The sequence below is a fragment of the Odocoileus virginianus genome, chromosome 8 (genome assembly GCF_023699985.2).
Source record: "Odocoileus virginianus isolate 20LAN1187 ecotype Illinois chromosome 8, Ovbor_1.2, whole genome shotgun sequence".
NCBI classification, from domain to species: domain Eukaryota; kingdom Metazoa; phylum Chordata; class Mammalia; order Artiodactyla; family Cervidae; genus Odocoileus; species Odocoileus virginianus.
In genome coordinates, this window is record NC_069681.1 from 13,677,657 (window position 1) to 13,701,540 (window position 23,884).

The following is a 23,884-nucleotide window of genomic DNA, read 5'->3' on the forward strand; positions in this document are numbered from 1 at the left end:
AAACAATTAAACGCTGATATTTTTAAAATTCCATTTACAATATCATAAAAACACGTGCTGCTGCTGCTGCTAAGTCCTGTCAGTCGTGTCCGACTCTGTGCAAGCCTGTAGATGGCAGCCCACCAGGCTCCCCCGTCCCTGGGGTTCTCCAGGCAAGAACACTGGAGTGGGTTGCCATTTCCTTCTCCAGTGCATGAAAGTGAAAAGTGAAAGTGAAGTCGCTCAGTTGTGTCCGACTTCTCACGACCCCGTGGACTGTAGCCCACCAGGCTCCTTCATCCATGGGATTTCCCAAGCAAGAGTACTGGAGTGGGTTGCTATTGCCTTCTCCAAAAAACACGTGAAATAGGTGTAAAATCTAAAAAAATATGTATAAAATCTGTATGCTGAAAACTAAGAAATGCTGACAAAAGAAACCCTAGAGAATCGAATAAATGGTGAGATAAACTGTTCACCAACTGAAAGACTCAACATGGCTAACATGTCAATTACCCCTCCCCACAATAATATATAGATTCAATATAATCCCAATCAAAATTCCAGCAAGACTTCTTATTAAAAAAATGATAAAGTGATTCTAAAATTTATATGTGAAAGTAAAAGAACTAGAATGAGCCAAACATTATTAAGAAAAGTGCCGAAGGACTCCCACTCAAGACTTTCTATACAGTTACTCTCGTCAGGATAGTATGGTATTGGCAAAAGGACAGATGTTCAGAGCAATGGTACAGGACACAAAGGTTAAGAGATAGTCCCATGCATATACGAAAACTGATTTGACAAAGATGTAAAACTGACTCCATGCAGAAAGATAGTATTTTCAACAAACAGTATTGAAACAACTAGATGGCATATAAAAAAACGAAACCCAATTGGACCCATTCCTCTCCACCATATGAAATATCAACTTAAAATGGATCATAGACTTAAATGTAAAATCCCAAACTATAATTCCTTGGGACTTTGGGTTAGGCAGATTTCTTACATATGGCAAGAAGCACCATCCATAACAGAGAAAAAAAAAATCAATAAACTAGACTTTATTAACATGAAAAATTTGGGTTCTTTGAAAGACACTGTTGCAAGAATGAAAATACAAACTATAGACTGTAATTAAATCCTGCCAGTCACACATCTGATAAAGGACCTATATCCAGATATAAAAAGAATTCTTAAAAGTCAATAGCAAGGAAACAACCCATTTTTTTAAAAAATGGACAACATTTTATCAAAGAAGTTAAAGAAGATTGGCAAATAGCACATGAAAAAAATGTTAAACATTATTAATCGGTACAGAAATGCAAACTAGACCCATAATGAGACACAGCAACATAATTCCCTTCTCCAGGGGATCTTCCAGACCCAGGGATGGAACCCAGGTCTCCCGCACTGCAGGCTGATTCTGTACCATCTGAGCCACCAGGGAGGCCCCAGTGGGATACCACAGCGGGGAAGTCTTTTAAAAATCTAACCTGAAAACACCGACTGCTGAAGAGGCTGCAGACCAGCAAGGCTCCTGTCCTGATGACAGGAGCACAAAGCGGTGGAGCCGGTGCGCAAAGCAGTCCAGGAGCTGCTTCTCAAGTCAGACTCACTCTCCACAGAACCCGATAATCCCAGGCCAAGTTAGTGAGCGCATGCCAAGTCGCTTCGGTCACGTCCGACTCCTCGCGGCCGGATGGCCAGAGACGCCTACCGGGCTACAGTCCGCCAGGCTTTTCTCTCCATGGGATTCTCCAGGCAGCATTACTGAAGAGGGTTGCCATGCCTTCCTCCAGAGGATCTTCCCAACCCAGAGATCAAACCTGCATCTCCTGCGGCTCTCTGCATTGCAAGCAGATTCTTTACCGCTAAGCCACCAGGGAAGCCCTTTATCATAATCACTCAAAAGCGGAAACAACCCAAATGTCATTCAACTGCAGAATGGATAAACAAATCATGGTACACCTATACCATGGAATACTACTCAGTCACAACAAGATATTAAGTACTGATACACATAGGAACACGAATGAATCTCAAACATATTACAGTTAAGTGAAAGAAACCAGAAAAGGCAAACCTATAGGGACAACAAACAAACAAACCAGATCAGAAGTTGCCAGAGCCTTGGGGTGAGAGAGCAGAGGTTTCTGGAGAAGATGGAACTGTTTCATTTCTTGATGGTGGTGATAGTATAACCACTGTGTGTGTTTGTCAAAACTTATAGAACTGTGTACTAAAGAGAAACTTTACTGTATGTAAATCACACTTTAAAAAATGAAAGAAAAGAGTGGCTGCGTCTACGTAAAAAAAAGGAACAGCTAAATTTTTTTTGTATTAATTCTACTTGATCTTTATAAATGCATGTGTATTTTTTATTGTGGTAAAACACATATAACCTAAACTTTATCAACTTAACCATCTTAAGTGTACAGTTCGGTAGTGTTAAGAGTATATACCTTGTTGTAAAACAGCTCTCTACAACTTTTTCTTCTAGCAAGTCTGAAACCATGCATATTATATAATTCCCCACACCCATCCCCCACCCCGGCCCCAGTAATCGTCATGCTACTGTTTCTGTGAATTTACTTCGCTAGTTACCTATGCATGTATTTTGATTTAAAAATATTTTAAAGTAAAAGTAAAGAGTAAAAAAAAAAGCTATTAAAAAGTTATAATACAAGGACTTGAATACTTTCATTGACCAGACCTAAAAAAATGTCTATTTCAGAACTAACTGCTCTATAATTATTTGAAATGTATTATTGGGTTTGAATTTTAAACTACAAAAGCTATCAAATTTGTTTGTAATTAACTTGCAGAAGAACAAAGGTATATTGATACTACAGGTTTCCTAAATCCCATACAAGGATTAGAAGAATCAACAAATTACTTGCTCAAAGGAAGAATTTCAAAAATCCTAACAAAATACTAGCAAATTTAAATTAACCTTTTATTTATTTATACACACACGTAAGGCTCTCTATAAATATATTTTTCCTGTATCTTTCTGTATATTTTCTCTCTAAATATATACAATTACTTTTAAATTATTTTAAAGTTCTAGAAGCAATCTCTGGTTCTTCCATACCTGTCTGCACATGCCTCTCTCTCTATATATTTTTGCTTTATTTAATATAACTATGTTTTTTAAAGATTTTTTGACGTGGATCATTCTTAAAGTCTTTATTGAATTTGTTACAACACTGCTTCTGTTCTGCGTCTTGGTTTTTAGGCACGTGGCATCTTAGCCCCCTGACCAGGAACTGAACCTGCACCCTCTGCACGGGAAGGCCTGCATTGGAAGGTGAAGTCTTAACCACTGGACCACCAAGGAAGTCCCTAACATAACTATTAATTCCAAAATAACGCTGTTATGCTGAAAGAGTCAATAGGATTCAAGTGATTAACAATCTCTTTTCTCCTTTTTATTGTCATGAAAATAACCTCCTCAAAGCCACGGTTCTTCATAAATCACTGCTTTTGCTAAATTGTGGTAGATTACGAAAATCAGAAGCCATGGGCAAAATGGGCATCACAGATTTTGAAAGCAAAAAATATAAAACATCTGAAGAAGCGAAAAGTTACCCTGATTATGATTTGCTATTTCAAGAACCCTGTGCAAGTCTATCAGAAATGAATACTATTTCTATTTTACCTTTGCACAGCTATGGAAAACAGATGCCTCAGGCTCTTCTTTAACTTTTTAAAAGTAACTAGTTACTTTAAGCTGTTTTTTTTCATGTTAATTTCCCTAAGATAACAGCAATGATAAGCAGCAGAGGAAGAAGAGTCAGTGGGGGGTATAACTAACCATTATTCTGTACACAGAGAACCCCCCAGGGCCATTAGAGCTGGACCTTGGTGATTCTGAAACAAGTAGATGAAGCTCAGCAGTTTTATTTACAAAGGTGAAGATAAATACTAGAGGATTACAAAACTCCTGAATTTCAAATGCAGTACAGACTTAGGTAAACATTAGCGATTGGAAAAGATAATTCTGTGCTAGGGACACTATGTGTTTAATAAATACCTTCTGCTTTGATCAAGGCATGTATTTCCATAATATGGTCTCTCATACTCCAGCTCTGGGACGTCACTGGGCCTGAGGGTTTCTTTTACTGGTCTCTGCAGAATTTTAGAGCTGAAATGACCCTTAGAGATCATCTAGCTCTAATTTCCTTCTTCTGTAGGTTTAGAAAGTGAAGTTCAAAGACACTGTGCTTTGTACAGTGTTGATCTCATCTACTGTAGGATGGGGCAGAGAACCACCTTCTGAGTCAATATGCTGTCCTCTAGATCAGGAATCCCAGATTTACATATAGGGATCTAAACCAAGGAATATTCACCTAGAGGGATAGATGGGGTGGGGTGGGAGGAAGGCGCAAGAGGGAGGGAATGTATGTATAGGGACAGCTAATTCACTTGGATGTACAGCGGAAACTAACACAACACTGTAAAGCAATTACACTTCAATAAAAATGAATTTAAAAAATTTAAAAGCTAAACAAGACAAACATGCAAATATATAGTACGGGAGATAGTGATAATACTGAGGAGAAAAAGAATGGAAGCGGGAACAGCCAACATTAGAGAAGATAAATTTCAGATAAAGTCATCAAGAAAGCCCTCCATGAGAAAGTGACTCTTGAGTAAAAACCTGAAGGAAATGAAGGAATCAGTCATGGAAGAGCATATCAAAGAGACAGAAAAGGAAGAGGCAATGTTCTTCTGATACTCATGAGTCCATACAAAATCAAGCCATCATGAAGCATCATGGGGATGTGTGGTGAGCAGTATACAATGCAAGGGATGGCCCAGCATTTCTTGGTACTCCAAAAGACTCCTTTCTTCTCTGGCAGAACAGTGACTGAAATCAGCATTATGATACACAGTGCATTTAAGAAGCACTGTTGAGCATTTAATACCAATATAGCCATAGGTATTACATACCATTTGGTATGCTCCTAAACTAGTTTCTTCAAAGATTAGTTAGGGGCGCTTTTCATCTTTCAATAAAAACTCAAAAACTTCTCCTGCCTGGAACTATACACAAGTGATGTCCTTTTGTAGAATCATCTGCCTACAAAGTTCCAGCACTAGAAATACAATGACAGCTCTCTTCTCTGAATCTTAGTTTAGATAGTTTCATGAAGCCATGAGAATCTCACAGGATTTATTTTCTTCAGCTACAAAGCTGTTCAAAGCCACTTTCGAGTGAATATGGTAGACTGAATACAGTCAATTATATTATCCCTGTTGCTGCCAACAAACCACTAAAGAGATAGAGAATCTATCTCTTAAACACAGAAGGATAGAGTAAATTTGAAAGATGTTGATTTCAACAGCCTGGAAAAAAGATGGTAATTCATCAAGTTGAAACCAAAGCAAGACATACAGAAGCAAGACAAAGCAAGAAGGTAGCTGATATGCACTGAAGAATCCAATACTTCTAAAGTACAGGCTTCTCAAAGTACAAGGTACAGGCAAAATGAGACTCAGTAGAGAAAAACAGACCCTTACCAACTGAATAACTGAGCAAGGCCTCAGTTCAGTCAGTTCAGTTCAGTCGCTCAGTCGTGTCCGACTCTTTTCAACCCCAAGAACCGCAGCACGCCAGGCCTCCCTGTCCATCACCAACTCCCGGAGTTTACTCAACTCACGTCCATCGACTCGGTGATGCCATCCAGCCATCTCATCCTCTGTCGTCCCCTTTTCCTCCTGCCCCCAATCCCTCCCAGCATCAGGGTCTTTTCCAATGAGTCAACTCTTCGCATGAGGTGGCCAAAGTATTGGAGTTTCAGCTTCAGCATCAGTCCTTCCAATGAACACCCAGGACTGATCTCCTTTAGGATGGACTGGTTGGATCTCCTTGCAGTCCAAGGGACTCTCAAGAGTCTTCTCCAACACCACAGTTCAAAAGCATTAATCCTTTGAGCAAGACCTAACTACCCTGTAATAGAACCACCACCCAAAGAAAAAGGAACCTGGGGGAAACAGAAGGAATGAAGAAGATTTAAAGATGCTAAAAGACTACATGGATAAAATAATGGAGATGGAGAGGGGCGGGGTAGAAAACAACAAAACACTATAAAAACTCATGGAAATTGAAAAACTACTATTATAAAAGCACAAGTGAAAATTTCCTAGAATGAATGAAGAGTAAAGCTGAAGAAATATCTCAGAACCAGAACAAATACCAAAAAGGAAAAAACAGGAAAGAAGAGAAAAAATAGCAGTGTATTATTTTTTTAAAAGCTGTATTGCTTTCTTTTCTATTTTTATGTTTTGGCCATGCCACACAGTATGTGGTATCTTCGTTCCCTAACCAGGGATCAAACCTGTGCTGCCCTCCCCACTCTCCCATCGGAAGTGAGGAGTCTTAACCACTAGACCACCAGGGAAGTTCCAGGACAGCAGTTTAGAAGGACTAACATCTGCAGCAAATGTTCAATAAAAACTCAAAATTTTTGCAAACAGAACAGAGAATATGGAGGAGAGGAAAGCATCATAAAATAATGCAAGAAAATTTCCTAGAGCTACAGATCATGCTTTTTTAAATTAAGAGACTATCAAGCACAATCTGTTCTGTTATAAAGCATATTGGGAAAACACAAATTGTTCCAACATAGCCTATATATTAGAGAACAACTTGAGCATAATTCATATTTCACATTTTGCTTAGGCTTATGTGTTCAAGCAATATTAGCTGAACACAGGAAACTGCATCCAGCTAGATCAGGCTGCCTGGAAAAACAAACACACACACACATCTCAAGCATATCATCAGCCACTCATAGTTTGATATCCTACAAGATTGTTTGCTATTCTTTTGCAAATCTTAACTTTTCTAACTTTTCTATATTAAAGAAAAAAAAAAGCACTCATTCAAATCCCAAATACGTCTAATGACCCTGGCTGAAAAATACCAAGCAGTAGGTTGGGATTAACTGATACACAGCACTATATACAAAGTAGATAAACAACAAGGACCTACTGCATAGCACAGGCAACTATATTCAATATCCTATAATAACCTATAATGGAAAAGAATCTGAAAAAGACTCTAGTGTGGAGAGGGAGGTGGGAGGGGGGACCGGGATGGGGAATACATGTAAATCCATGGCTAATTCATTTCAATGTATGACAAAAACCACTGCAATGATGTAGAGTAATTAGCCTCCAACTAATAAAAATAAATGGAAAAAATAAATAAATAAATAAAGACCTAGTACAGAATTTAGAAATTAAAAAAAAAAAGACTCTAGTGTATATATACGTGTATGTGTGTGTATATATATATGTATGTATAAATGAACCAGTTTGCCGTACACCTGAAACTAACACAACTTTGTAAATCAGCTATACTGCAATTTTTAAAAAATATCAAGCAGTGCATGAAAAAGGAAAAATTTTTAACTAGTGAGGAAGAAGCTAAGAATAGGATGTTTTGAAAGACATGAGAGAGTACGTGATATCTCCAGAGCAACAAGCATAAGAGAATCCACGTTGTGGACCACCAAAGAACACCTGAACATAAAAGAAACATCTATAGCTACAGCAACTTCAAGTGATGTGAAGCCAGTAAGAACAAGCTCTTAATAAACAGAAGAAATGGAAATCTTCCTGATTTCCAAACAAAATGAAACAAAAAAGCCAAGAACAACCTTTTTCACAAAGAGAAAGCACTATCTCTACACAAAGACCTTAAATGGAAATCACTAGATGCTGCAGAAGTTGCTTCTTTTATTAACAGTGCCACTAATGACTAGTAGTCTCAAAAATCTCTATAATTTTAAAGTTTCCAGCTGTCATTCTCTGTGAAGCAGAGAAAACTGCTAAAGAATTTCCAGCAATGATATACAAGTTAATGGAAAAAGGAGTTTATATATATGTATGTGTGTGTATATAATCAAATTTCCAATTCTGATGAAATAGGTATTTACTGTAAGTGCATACATTTGACCTAAGTCTAAGAACTATGGCTACTGACACTGTTTTATATTATTGGATGGACTTAGAAAACTAAGTCTCCAATGATATTCAAGTCTGTTTATATCAAAATAGAAGAATTCTAGGATCCAATTCCAATTCTCAAATGAATTAGTGAAGATTGATTATTCCCAAGTCACCAGATTCTATCATATATGAGCCTCCTTATGTTTCTAAGGTTCTGATATCAATGAAAATTCTCCTCATTCTCTTAATAGCATACACAATTCTATTCTTTTTAATTAACTTTTTTTATTGAAGGATAATTGCTTTACTGAATTTTGCTGTTTTCTGTCAAACCTCAACATGAATCAGCCATAGGCATGCATACATCCCCTCCCTTTTGACCCTCCCTCCTATCTCCCTCCCCACCCCTCTGGGTTGATACAGAGCCCCTGTTTGAGTTCCCTGAGCCATACAGCAGATTCCCGTTGGCTGTCTATTTTACATACGGTAATCTAAGTTTCCATGTTACTCTTTCCATACATCTCACCCTCTCCTCTTATGGCCTAAGAGAGATGCCAAAACGATGCTGACTTAGCCTTTTTAATTCCAATTAAAGTTATCACCTTCAAAAACCCTTAAAAGCAACTATGATGTTATTTTAGTCCTTTGACTTCAGATATGTTATTGTAAAATTTCATATCTATTTATTCCTTGATCGGTAATGTCTTTTTAATGTTGCTTTAAAGATTTTATACTTTGGAATTTGTTGTTGAGTTGCCAAGTTGGCCGATTCTTTGCGACCTCATGGACTGTAGCACACCAGGCTCCTCTGTCTTCTACTGTCTCTTGGAGTTTGCTTAAGTTCATATCCATTGAATCAGTGATGCTATCTAACTCTGCTTTGGAATTCGGTTCAGTTCAGTTCACTCAGTCGTGTACAACTCTTTATGACCCCATGGACTGCTGCCAGGCCTCCCTGTCCATCACCAACTCCTGGAGCTTGCTCAAACTCATGTCCATTGAGTCAGTGATGCCATCCAACCATCTCATCCTCTGTCGTCCCCTTCTCCTCTTGCCTTCAATCTTTCCCAGCATCAGGGTCTTTTCCAATGAGTCAATTCTTCACATCAGGTGGCTAAAGGATTGGGAGTTTCAGCTTCAGCATCAGTCCATCCAATGAATATTCAGGACTGATTTCCTTTAGGATGGACTGGTTGGATCTCCTAGCTGTCCAAGGAACTCTCAAGGGTATTCTCCAACACCACAGTTCAAAAGCATCAATTCTTTGGTGCTCAGCTTTCTTTACAGTCCAACTCCCACATCCATATATGACTACTGGAAAAACCATAGCTTTAACTAGACAGACCTTTGTCGGCAAAGCAATGTCTCTGCTTTTTAATATGCTGTCTTGGTTGGTCATAGCTTTTCTTCCAAGGAGCAAGCGTCTTTTAATTTCATGGCTGCAGTTACCATCTGCAGTGATTTTGGAGCCCAAGAAAATTCAAATTTTCAAAAAATCATTTCTTTCTATATACAATGGGGAGATAACACAAGGAAAGAACCTAGCATTTCTCACATCAATCAGGTTAATCAAGCAATTAAAGTCATGACCTCTTGCTCTCAACTACTTGGTTTCAGACATAACTAGAGTTAATCAAAAGGTCAGTAAATTTCTCCACTTACTTTTTAAAACAGAAAGTTGCCTGAGAATAGCCTAATTAATAAATAGTATTGTTATAGATTATACCCAAAAGAAATTTTTTCAACTATGAGAATCCCTAACACATAAAAATTATCCCAAGAACCAATTCATAATAGTCATCCTAAAAAAGACTTCATTAAGTTTTTAAAAGGACAGCTAAAGTTTTGCTTTAAAACAGAAAAAGAGACTCAGATGTATAGAACAGACTTGTGGACTCTGGGAGAAGGCGAGGGTGGGATGTTTCAAGAGAACAGCATTGAAACATGTATATTATCTAGGGTGAAACAGATCACCAGCCCAGGTTGGGTGCATGAGACAAGTGCTCGGGCCTGGTGCACTGGGAAGACCCAGAGGGATCGGGTGGAGAGGGAGGTGGGAGGGGGGACCGGGATGGGGAATACATGTAAATCCATGGCTAATTCATTTCAATGTATGACAAAAACTACTGTAATGATGTAAAGTAATTAGCCTCCAACTAATAAAAATAAATGGAAAAAAATAAAAATAAAAAAAAAAATAAAGTTTTGCTTTAATCTCTGTAATATGATGAAGCATTTCCCAGGTGACTCAGTGGTAAAGAATCTGCCTACCAATGCAGGAGATACACAAGATTAGGGTTTGATCCCTGGGTCGGGAAGATCCCCTGGAGGTGGGAACGGCAACCCACTCCAGTATTCTTGCCTGGAAAATCCCATAGACAGAGGAGCCTGGCAGGTTACAGTCCATGGGGTCGCAAAGAGTTGGATGCTACTGAGCATGCACATATGATGAATTAGTTCAGAGAATGATTCCCAATACTTTTGTTTAATATCTTTAGAGAATCGTCTCTTTTTTCCCTCACCTATTTACTTGATGTCCCAAACTATGTTCCAGTCCTAACAGCCTCCTTCATAGAGCCCAGAAATAAACCCACACATATATAGTCGGTTAATCTACAATAAAGGATGTAAGAATATACAATAGGGATAAGACAGCAGCCTCTTCAGTAAGTGGTGTTGGGAAAATTGGATGACTACATGTGACCATCTTCTCATACTACATACAAAAATAAATCCAAAATGGATTAAAGACTTATATATATATATAAGATCTGAAGCCATAAAACTCCTAGAAGAAAATATCAGTAGTACAATCTTTGAAATCAGTCTTAGCAATATTATTTTGGAACTATCTCCTCAGGCAAGGGCAACAAAAGCAAAAACTAAACAAATGGAGCTACATCAAACTAAAAAGCTTTTACACTGTGAAGAAACTATCAGCAAAACAAAAAGGCAACTTGAGATGACATGTGCAAATGACACATCCAATAAGAGGTTAATATCCAAACCATATCAAGAGCTCATACAATTCAGTATCAAAAAACAACTCAACTGAAAGATGGGCAGAGGGCCTGAACAGGCATTTCCAAAGTAAGCATACAGCTGGACAACAAGCACATGGAAAGATGCTCAACATCACTAATCACCGGAGAAAAGATGGGCAGAGAGACTGAACAGGCATTTTTCCAAAGCAAGCATACAGCTGGACAACAGGCACATGGAAAGATGCTCAACATCACTGATCACCAGAGAAATGCAAATCAAAATCACAAGGGGATATCACCTCACACCTGTTAAAATGCTCTCATCAAAAGGATAAGAAATAGCAACTGGCAAAGATCTGGAGAAAAAGAAAGCCTTGTGCACTGTTGTTGGTAATGTAAATGGGTACAGTCACTATGGAAAATATTATGAAGGTTTCTCAAAAAATTAAAAATAGAACTACCAAATAATCCAGAGTACCATCTGGGAATTTATCTGAAGAAAGTGAGAATATTAACTCAAAAAGAAATACGTACCTGTGTTCACAGCAACATCATCTACAATAGCCAAGATACGGAAGCAATCTTAGTGCCCACCGACAGATGAACAGATAAAGAAAATGTGACAAACACATGCGGGGGGGGGGGGGGGGGGCAGGGATATTAGCCATAGAAAGAAAAAAAATCTTGCCATCTGCAACAACATGGATAGATCTGGAGGTTATTAAGCTTAGTGCAATAAGACAGAGAAGTACTGCATGTTTTTACTTATACATAGAATCTAAAAACCAAAGCAAATGAACAAATATAACAAATTAATTCACATATACAGAAAACAAACTAGTGGCTGTGGGCAGCTGGAGGGTGGTGAAGGGGTGGGGATAGGAAAAATAGGAGAAGGGGTTTTAAAAGGTACCAAATACCAGTTTAAAAATAAATAAGTCACAAGAATGTAATGTATAGAACGAGGAATAAAGTCAACAATATTATAACTTTGTATGGTGTGTAACCTGTAAAAATGCCAAATTACTATGTGTATACTAAAAACTAATATAAGTCACTATATTTCAATTAGAAAAAGATGGCAAATGTGTCAGGAAATATTTAAATACTGTTTACTTATCTGTGAAAAGTAAAGCTTCCATTAAAATAATAATGTATAAAAATTAAGTTAATGTACATAACTATAAATAAGATTTTAGATGTATGTTATACACATTGAATGCTTAAGAAATTTGAAAAATAATTCAAATTCTGTCACTTTTCAATAAAAAAGAGCCACTTAATAATTTTAGTCCATATCCCTGCTAATCTTAATTCTAAAAAAACAAAAACAAAATTCTGAAACAACAAAAACAAAATTGATTCTATAATTCTCAAGCATTGATCAAAGGGTTCAATTTTACTTGACAAAGTAACAAAACTAGACATCATCATCTATGTATAAACATAAGGAAGAAAGTATAAATAACTATAAAAATTATGTATGATTTCCTAAAATTATGAAATTTCAGTTTAAAAGTCCATGGAAATTTCTTTGGAGCTTCCCCGTAGCTCACTGGTAAAGAATCTGTCTGCCAATGCATGAGACATGGGTTGGATTCCTCGGTCAGGGAGATCCCCTGGAGAAGGAAATGGCAACCCACTCCAGCATTCTCATCTGGGAAATTCGATGGACAAAGGAGCCTGGTAGGCTACAGTCCATGGGGTCACAAAAGAGCCGGACATGTCATAGCAATTCAACAATAACAGTAACCTAACATTTATAAATCACATTCAACTATTTGACATACTCACAGACTTCTTACGTACCTGTATTAATCTTCATTCTACCCAGAATTACAGAAACAGTATCTTTGGCTAAACTGCAGTACTCTTGACTCTGAACTAGAAGTTCAGCTGGGTGACCAGCCCAAGGGTTTAACACTATGCACTTGAACTCAGAGATGGGTCAGTGGGAATTCAGATTAACTACTGAATTTCATATGGAAGTTGATATAAAGAGACTATTTCTCTCTTTGAAGATGGCCTTTTGAAAGAAATGTCTAAATACTTAAATGTGTGGTACTTCATTTAAGGATTTCATTCAAAAAATTATATTTGCAAATTTACATTCATTTGCTCTTAAGATTATAATAAAAGAGAAAAAGTTTCAAAGATTCCTTACCTGCAGTCCAATCACAGTAATTGTCAAAGAGCAATGCCAGGAAAGTAGATCAATTCATGAAAGAAAAATGAAAAGAAAAATCAGTCATTTTCTATACTGTTGACTGTACCCATAATTGAGTTATTTTTAAATGCATGTACATGGCTTACATTTTCATATATTCAGGTATATAGTGGCAAATTTTAAATGCTTAACTATGTACATAGAAAGTACTCAATGTCTGCTGAATTGAATTTTAGAGAAAATTATGTATAACTATTACATTTTATAATCTCGTGTTTAGAAATAAAAGAAACTAAGGAGTTATAGATACCACAAATAACAGAAACTAAACAACATGAAAGTACTAAGTGAACAAAGATACAGACTGTACCTATTTTACAATGACAACTACCAACACGAATGCATATATGTGGTACCCAGCCTTCAAGATGGCCTCCAGTGATCATCCCATCTTGATACTCACACCCTTGTTCAGCCCCCTTCCACAGTGAAGAGTGCTGACCTGGGAAAAATACTGTACAAACAAAGGTGTGTGATCTCTAAGACTCTCTGATCACTCTCTCTGGGAAAGCCAGCTGTCATGTCATGAAGACCCTCACGTAGCCCTGTGCAGAAAAGGTCCGTATGGCAGGGAACTAAGAGACATCGGCTAACATCCAACATCGACCAGAGTGTGCCATCTTGACAGTGGATCCTCTAGCCCAGTGTTAAACCTTCAGATGACTGTAGCCTTGACTGATATCTTGACCATAACCTCCTGAGAGACCCAGAGCCAGAATCATCCAGTTAAGCTATTCCTGACACTCAGAAACTGAGCAGATAATAAATATTTATTGTTGGTTTAAGTCACTAAATTTTAGGGTAATTTGTTACAGCAATAGAAAACTGATAGAATGTATATTTCAAAAGGTCATGTAATGACAATACAACAACAATAATAGGAGTACTAGAGTATGACTGCAGTAGAAGAGGATCAAGGATGATGTCTTCCTCAGCTTCCTAAACTTTCCATAAGGCTGTCACTTTCATTGTTCCACCTTTTCAAAGTATACATGCAATGCTCCCATCTCTGACTGCTCCCACCACTTTCATTAGAGAAGTTCAAGTCGTTCATCCATTCAGCAAATGTCTCCCAGGATGGGAAGTCCAAACAGCCAGCATAGTCAGTCAATTACAACCTTTAGTAAGAAAATGAAGAGCTCCAGGGACTTCCCAGGTGGCCCAGTGGGAAAGAATCCACCTGCTAATGCAGAAGATGTGGGTTTGATCCCTGGAAGATCTCCTGGAGGGGGAAACAGCAACCCACTCCAGTATTCCTGCCTGAAGAACCCCACACACGGAGGAGCCTGGCAGGCTGCAGTCCACGGTGTGGCAGAGTCAGACACGACCAAGCAACTGAGCAGGCACACAAAGAGCCCCAGGCCCTGCTGCTGCACTTAACAAAACTTCAAAGCAAGTGCTTCCCCAGGAGAGCCACCCCCACCTCTGTGCAGCTTTCAGCTTCTGCCAAGGAAGCTGCCTCTTGCACCCCACCCCACCGCAGCCTGCCTAGCTTAGAGCTCCATCTCCTTCTGTGTTATCTTAGCACCTGCTGCCTCTGCGCTAATTAAAATGTTGCTGGCATTTCACCCTACTTGTGTGTGTGTGCTTTTAGTATCTACCATGAGAAGTTTCAGCTCTTGAGCTGGCACCAAATTTTTGTTTTCTCAGTACTCTAGTTACAAAAGTTGCCTAAGTGTTGAGTGATTGGCTTGACCCGGTTTTCTCCAGAAGCCGCCTTATTTTTGGCATGCAATTTTGCAAAGTGGGGTCTTTAGAAACATCCACGTCATAGTATAGAAGAAATGCCTGCACCCTTAAGGACAGTTCTTACAGCTCTCAAGGACTTGGATCTAATATGGGAATAGCAAGTGTGAAGGCCTGAAGCACAGAGAAAGGAAAACAAGGACAGCCCACCAGGAAAAACACAGGCTTCACTTCAGGAAGCTTTCTCTTTACCATTTCAAATTCTCTGCCAGACAGGAGAGCTGTTTTCACTTCACATGGCTGAGGCATTTGTCTAACACAACTGTGCCAGGCAGGGGGGGATGGGGGTGGGATGGGGTCTGCCTGTGATGAGACAGACTAATTCAGTGCTTCTCAACCTTGGCTGAAGCTTAGACTCAATGGGGAGGCTTTTCACAAATACAGAGCCTCAGGTCCATCCTGATTTAATTGGCCCTGTATGAATCCTGAGCATCGGTAGGTTTTAAAAGTTCCTTGCAAACTCATGGACTGTGGCCTACCAGGTTCCTCCATCCATGGGATTCTCTAGGCAAGGATATTGGAGTGGGTTTCCATTTCCTTCTCCAGGAGATCTTCCTGACCCAGGGATTGAACCCTGGTCTCCCGCATTGTAGGCAGACGCTTTACCGTCTGAGCTACCAGGGAAGTCCTAAAAGTTCCCTGGGTAATATCAAATGGGGCATGGGCTAAGAACCACTAGATCAGAGTAAGACACCAGCAACAATCAGAAGATTGGAGAAAAGGTATTAGGAGTTTTTTTTACTGAAAACAAACCTGATATTATTTGATATAATTCAAAAAACTCTGCAGTTGTTAAGTGGGTTTCCCTGGTGGCTCAGATGGTAAAGAGTCCACCTGCAACGCAGGAGACCCGGGTTTGATCCCTGAGTTGGGAAGATCCTCTGGAGAAGGGAATGGCAAGCTGCTCCAGTATTCTTAGTCAGTAAGATTCTACACTCATTTTCTCCAACAAAGTGTACAAGGATTTCCCTGGTGGTCCAGTGGTTAAGACTCTGTGCTTCTACTGCAAAGAACGCAGGTTCAATCCCTGGTTGGGGAACTAGGATCCTGAATGCTACACGGTGCAGCCAAAAAAAAGGGGGGGGGGTACAAAGGAATTTCTGAGGGCACAGATAGGGCTGGAAACAAGCAGAGCTGGGGAGTGAGGGCTGAGACCAGGGAGCCCTAGTCCTGGTTCCCAGGTGAGGCAGCAGGAAGGGCTGGCAACTACGGCTAGGATCCTCAACTCCATTGAGAGACCAAGGGGTGAGGAATAGTGGTGGGGGTGCTTGGAGGAATTTCCAGAGGGATTTAGATAAGCTATTCAACAGGAGTTCCTGATGGAGCACATGGACACTGTCTCACATTCCATTTAAAAACTTGGCCATCTTTGGAATGTCAAAAGAAAAAGAAGAAAATGGATAGAGACATTTAAATACAGTCCTATTACATGGAGGTAGAAAAGCAGGTGACAACAAGTTTTCAAACTTGGAGATTAGAGCTGCAGGAAGTTCTAAAAACACAGATTCTCGAGCCCAAAGTCAAAGGTATGAATTAGAATTTTCAGAGGTCAGAAATGATAAATTAAAAACAGCCACGGCTGTTTTTCAGTATTTACAACGTCCCAGGAAATCTAAGCATTTTGTATGTATCATTGGATTTAGTACCTGTAACAACCCTAAATAGTTAACTGGGACATAGAGAAGTTAAGTAACTTGCCCATGAAAAGTGAAACTGAAAGTTGCTCAGTCGTGTGTGACTCTTTATGACCCCATGTACTACAGAGTCCCTGGAATTCTCCAGGCGAGAATGCGGGAGTGGGTAGCCTTTCCCTTCTCCAGGAGATCTTCCCAACCCAGGGATCGAACTCAGGTCCCCCGCACTGCAGGCTAATTCTGTACCAGTTAAGCCACCAGGAAAGTCAAAGAATACTGGAGTAAGTAGCCTATCCCTTCTCCAGGGGACCTTCCTGACCTAGGAATTGAACTGGGGTCTCCTGCACTGCAGGTGGATTCTGTACCAGATGAACCACCAGGGAAGCCTAACTTGCCCATGGTCAAGGGTGGATCCAGGCTTCACACCTGTAGGGATGCATAGTCCATACTTATAACCACGACATTCTGCATCCTTTAAAACATCCTCTCCCTCTCCAATAAACCAGTGGTTTTGAGGTTGCTGGATTTTTGAGAACTGCTGTACTATAATCTTTTAGTGTCACTTTTAGCATATCATTCTGTGAAATCAGGCTCAACATCAACAGTCTTCCATTATTGGACTTTAAATCAAGTAACATTATCTTCTTTATGACGAAGAATTTGCAATATGTTAATGTACAGAAATAGTTCTCCTTCAGAAAGATGGGCTTGTGCCTAAGACCTCTGTCTGACAAAAACAGAAATTTTATACAACATAAGCAATTTGCTGTCTTGTCCATTCCTCCCTGCTAACATCTCTGCCTTTAATTCTTTTTCTACTTCTATTACCAACACCCTAATCCAGACCCATATCATAAGATTTCTGGATTATTGCCATATTATCCCCACTGGTCAATCTGGCTCTAATCGCCATCCACCTGGATCCAGGCAAATCCATCCTGTATACTGCCTCCAGGCTAATATTCTTAATTTTAACTTTCTTGCCTGGTCACTCATTCAATTACAGGTCCTTTAATGATTACACACTGCTTATAGGATAAAATCCCAACCTTTATCTTGGCGGTCAAAGTCTGTAGGTAACTGCTGTAACTCATCACTAACTTTTTTTAAACACAACATTATAAAGCAGTTATCTTTCAATTAAAAAATAAAATGTTCTCTATCTAATAGACTTGAAAAAAATTTTTAAAAATTCAACTGCAATGCATTTTTAGTCCAAAATTCCTTCACCAAAACAAAAATTAAATCTATCTTAAAACTACATTTAAAAGGAGGATAATACTTAAACTGTGGGCTAATACCTTTAATGAGATTGTACCTTGGAGTTAAATGTTCAAACTTGGTACCACTTCAAATATGCTGCTTTTGCTCACAGTTCTTCAATTTTTGGCAGAACGTGTAGCAGGATGTTCTTAACACAGCTAACCTCTTGCATCTTTCGGGTAATCTCAAAATTAGAGTTAATTCCGCTCCAGCCTGTACAGTTACACAAAAACTGCCCTTGGGTAACAGGGCAGGTTATGGCTATTTCTTAGAGCATGAATCTTTTATACAATCCACAAAACCAGTTTGCAAATCTTGAAGATCACTTTTACTTAAAAACATATAATACCTTATCAGGAGGAAAGCATGTACAAGCTTAAACTACAAGCTAGGGAAGTTTATCCATATATTTAGTCATGAAACTCCTACTTTCTCTTCTACTATAGGTTAAAAACAGTCGTGTCATTGAGAACTGAGAAGAAAGGATCAAGGGTCTATGCGCTGATAACTATTTCAGGTAGAGCTAACTTAATGGTCATTTCCAGGGGCTTCTCTGCAGTCCTTTCAAAGTTTTCTCATTAACTCAGAAGGCAGGTCAAGGAACATTCCAGAAAGCCAGAGAAATAAATGGGTGCTGAAGGAAGCTACATCCTCTTCTTCAAAGAGCTTCATCACCAGAGCTCAACAGTACTTTCTCCAAGCTCATGGGAGGTTAAATGGATTTGTTCTGAAATTTGGTCCCATGAATTCTACCCATATCTTTTCAAAGATTACAAAAAATATGCAAATAATTAGTGAAGGAAACAAATCCAAAAGAAAACCTATTTTTATTAGGCCAAACCTCTGCTGTAATAGATTCACGGGAACAACTGGAAGTATGTGGGAGGGGAGGGAAAGGTTCTGGCAAAAAATGCAGCCTCCAAGATACTGAAGATTTTACCCAACACTTGTACCACCAGTAAAGGCACAAACGACCTTGAAACAGCTCTAGGACCACAGCAGAAGAACAGTCACCATGGAAATACGTCCATCTCTAAGTATATAATTAGAGATGTCTTTTATAATCAGTATTATCTCTTTTATACAAATTATGTACAACTCAGAATCTAAAATATTATCACAGGAAATACTTCTGAAAGTTGCTCCACAAGCAGCTATACTAGTTTCTAATGTCCCTCATAACTACAGAATCCTAATCCTCACTGTCTGGGGTTGCTTTACCAAAGCGGTCTTTGATGAAGACTTTTTAAGGCTCATAGTTTATTTTCTTTCCTCCACTCCACTCTCCACCCTACTCCTGGGGAAAAGGCAACAGCTGTCTTCATTTCTGTTTAATTTTGCAGAAAGCAATTATGTTCTACTATACCAGAGTCTGGCACTGGACATGATTGACTTCACTTCGTTTGGAAAAAATGTAGATATGCAGAAAAGCAAGCTAATGCAAACAGCACAAGTTTTTACAGCACTGAGTTCTAGCGTTTCTGCCGGGCCAAGTCCTCATTCCTCACACACCACCTTTATCTCGCACTTCATCTTAATCGCAATCCAGTAACTGGTATTCAAATGGCTTATTGATAAAGGCTAAATTATATTTTTCTGCTTAAGAATTCAGGAAAACAGGGAAAGTACTTTAAAGCTTTTCCATTAGAAAAGTTAAAATTTAAAAGTCCTGGTATATAAAATGCTTAACAGTTAACCACATGGAAAACACTAATCTCAGATAACCAAGAATTTGCAGGCCATCAGAGCAAAAAGAATCTACGAAAACACAATCCTGCCACCTTGTGGTACCTATTCAAAAGACCTTCACCACTTCATACTTGAAAACAAACTGTGACTTAAAAATGCTTATTTAGAAAAATATTCATCAAGATACTGTAAGACTTATTTTAAAATCTTAAATACTGATATTGATGTTCATAAAATTTATGAAAATGTATTAAATTGTCAACATCTGATTTAATGAAGTTGTTTCTAAGGTCAAAACTCGATTGTTCTCTTCAAATACAAGATGTAGAAATTCAACTGTGAGCACCTGGAGCTCCCAACAAATTCATCACATCAATTAGGGATCACACTTTCCTTTCTGGTAATCAAATAACCATCCTGTTAAATACGTGGAACTATAAATTTTTATTGCCCACTAGAGAGCATTGTTTGATCAACCTTAAACAATGAAGTAGGCATAAATGAAGTACGGTAAACTGCCACAGTACCTTAACTACATACATTTTCTAATTCTTAAATTATCCAAACTCCCTAATGAGTCTAAATAATTATGAAGTTTCTTAATATCATGTTGACATACAAAGACTAGTTTTAAAATAGTGGATAAAAATACAGAACGCCTGACATTTTCAGAGCACCATCTGTATTAATTCCCTTTAAGAAAATTGTTCAGTGAAGATTAAGTCACTTTTGAAATATATAGGATTGGAAGTTTATTCTGTGAAAATATGACCACCAATTACAATCAGGTTGCACGAAATAAAATAAATTTATTTAAATAAATTTAAATAAAAATTTAAATTATTTTAAATAATTTTAAAATTATTATTAAAGTGACAGCTCAACTGTAATTTAGTTTACTGTAATAAGTTAACATTTATTGAGAGTTTCCTATAAATCTGTGTTATGTACTTCACCTTACCTCTCTCATAAAATAATCATGTTAACTTTGTGAAGTAGGTAACCATTCTTATCCCCCTAAGATACTAAGAAGGTCATTGAGGCTTAGAGATCAAATAATCTGTCCCAAGTGACAGAGCCTGTCTACTTCCCGTTTCCAAGTGCCATATCCAATAGAATAGATATTTACATAGTTAAAGTAGAATATCTGCTTTAAATGTTCTGAAAAGATAATGAGTTATCTTTTTGGTTTTTGTTTTTCTGTTAATGATGACTTTAAATAGTATTTATGTTTTCTTTTAACTATTAAAACTTCCAGAAGAGAAGGCAAACAGACTGTTACATTTTTCAGTTCTGCAGCATCATTTGAATTTACTTCTTTAACAACAAACTGGTCATCTCTTTTATCCTCACAGCCCTGCATCTGTGCCTTCTCTTTTTTTCATATAAACCACAGTTTCTACTTCACATGCTGGTATCAAATTTAAAGCCACTGGTATTATCTGATTTCCCTCTCCATCCAACAAATATCTGAGACCCTGCTGTGTATGCCAGGTACTGAGGAGGAGACATGAAAATGCAGTCTTTACCATCAAAAAAGTACCGTTTAGTAGGAGAGGCAAGGAGACAGTGTTAATGGTAAGTATTTCAAGACCAGTGTGTAGAGAGAATAATGGAATTTAGGAAGAATGGCAGCTAATTTTGCTTTGAGCTATCTACTTTTGTCCACTCCTCCCATCCTCAAAGTCATTCTCCAGATAAGCTTCACATTTAATTGCACAGCTTTGCTAATTGTTTCTTTTTATAACAGAAAGTTTTGTAGTATGTTAATAGAAAAAAGCACAAAACAACAAGTTGTATCAGGGATAATGATTATGCAGATAAATGTTTTCACAATCTTTTTATCTTTTCTGTTAAAGTTAAAATGTCCAAACAACCCATTGAATGGCTACAGGATACCAGTATTATATATAAATTCCATAAGCAAATTCAAAAAAATAGAAGATTAAAGAAAATTAAAGAAAGGTTTTTTGAATTTGTTTCAAATTCCTTTTAACCAAGCGCCACTTTTTAAAGTTCTATCACAGTCCTTTTTTCATTCTGTTTCCTCTGTTAGTTTTCTGGATAAAATAAATAACTTTTCTTAATTTTCTCCCTAAATTTTCCTAAAATTGGACATAAATCCTCTAGAAATGCTTCTTCACTGACACCAGGTCAACTATCAGATTTTAAATTGACAATGAAGTATGATATCAGTTAAAAATATCATACTATACACTATGATTATGTATTTTTAATGTTTATATATAGAATTATGTTTTTGTTACAATCACATACAAATAATGTGAGATAATTTTTTATCTTTCAAAAAAATTTTTATGTTTCATCAAATGCACTGTAGATGAATTTGAAGATGACTTTTCCCTTCTAATTTCTTATATCATCCAAATTTCTTATTAAAGAAATATCTAATTAAATCATGAATAAGTCTATTACTTTATAAGAAAAATTATTTATGCTAACTCATTCAACAAATACTTATTAGGCATACTTTATTTGTACTACATACATATAAAACGTACAAACTCAGCAGCTGAAAGACTAGGACTGCGTCTGACTGGTAACAATCTCTTGATTTTAATTTCTTTACTTGTAAAATAAGGATAAGAGTATTTGTTTTACCTCCCTCATAAATTATTCTAAGGATCCAAAAGAGAAAATACATGCAGAAACATTTATAAAGTATTAAGTTATTTCTAAAGCCAAATCAGAGAAGCAAGTGATATGACAAAACAAGTGGGCAAATAAGATCACTTAATGTTATAATTGAGATGAAATTCATCCTATATATCTAAAATATTTTCAATTAACCATTAACTTCAGTGAACTATTCATTTGTAAATCATTAGCTTTATTTGGTTTAACAAAAGTATGCTTTTTATAAAAATCATCATAAGCCAGTTCTAAAAAATAATTACATCATAAACAACAACTCTTGGCCATTTGTTTAATCAGTAACTAAAATCTAAGTTATTTCAGTGATTTAAAAAAAACCAGCTTTCCATTTATATCTATATTGTTATGAAAACAAATATTTGACCATTAGCAGTCAGATCATGACTCTATCATAAAGTTTACACACACCTCAGGAATCCATAAATCAAACAGAAATTAGAATTTTAAAAACAGGATTCATACGTTTTTCACTAAAAATAACTAGAAAAAATTGCCATCATATGTAAGAGTTAATTTAGGCAAAAAGATTATTTCTCCTTTAAGATTCAAGGATTTTCATTTATGCTATGCAGAAAATTTCCCTTTGCAATTTCAGCTCTGATGTATAACTTTTCTTCAAGCTTAGTACTGATGAAATCTACAGATTTAATTTTAAAAGATTTAAAAGTTTCTTTGTCCATTATCTTTTGATTCACCTCTCTTTAAATAAAATTAACCATAATCTGTGTCTTTCTTTGGTAAAGTAGTGAAAGTGTTAGTCGCTCAGTTGTGTCGGACACTTGCGATCCCGTGGACTTGCCCACCAGGCTCCTGTGTCTGTGGAACTCTTAAGACAAGAATATTGGGGAGGGTAGCCATTCCCTTCTCCCGGAGATCTTCCCAACCCAGGGATCGAACCCAACTCTCCTGCACTGCAGGCAGATTCTTTACCATCGGAGTCACCTAAGCCAATTGCAAAATTCCTATAACTATTTTCTCCAATGTGAAGCTAGTGAATTTTACTTTTAAACTTACTTTTAAAATTAGAATTCTCAATTTTAAAAGTTAATACCAACTACTCTGAAGTACTTTAAATTTATGTAGAAACTATACAATTGGATGAGGATTTTTGCCAGGATTCAAATCAGTTTAAGTTACAGAAACAGTAGAGACAGTGTGTGTGTGTGTATATATATATATATATACACACACACATATATACATACACTCATAAAATATACATAATATACAACATAATTTAAATTAAGCTAGAATTCACCAGCTCTAAGAAGCATTCACAACAATTCTGAGCAACTCAGAAGAACCATGCAACTGACTTACACATAAATCTAAAGATCTTTAATTTCAAAACATACTATAAAGTACAGCTAACATCATTTTTAAGTAGCTAAATGAAGGGATACTGACATTTTCTGATAGAAAAGCTCAATATAAAGTCCTAAATCATCTACAATTTTAAGTCAATTCATTAGCGCTCTACATGGGGAATCAAATTAAAAAGGTGTTATGCAACTAAGCTTTTAAAGATCTAAAGCTAAAAAATGGACATTACAGAATTCATCTCAGTTAAAAAGAGAAGGGAAAAAATTATTTCCTTGATAATCTCCAAATAATCTTACAAGTGGTTTTAAATATATATATATATATATATATCTTTTAAAATGTTCCAACCAGGACATAAAAATGGCTGAACTGAACCTTATTTCACCCTCCAATACGGGTAT

General features: G+C 37.3%; 1 protein-coding gene across 3 annotated transcripts in view; it reads right to left on the reverse strand.

Moving 5' to 3' along the window:
• Positions 1-23,884, reverse strand: part of TSC22D1 (TSC22 domain family member 1) — a 124,301-nt gene that overhangs the window by 12,986 nt on the left and 87,431 nt on the right. The gene's annotated exons all lie outside the window — the stretch shown is intronic.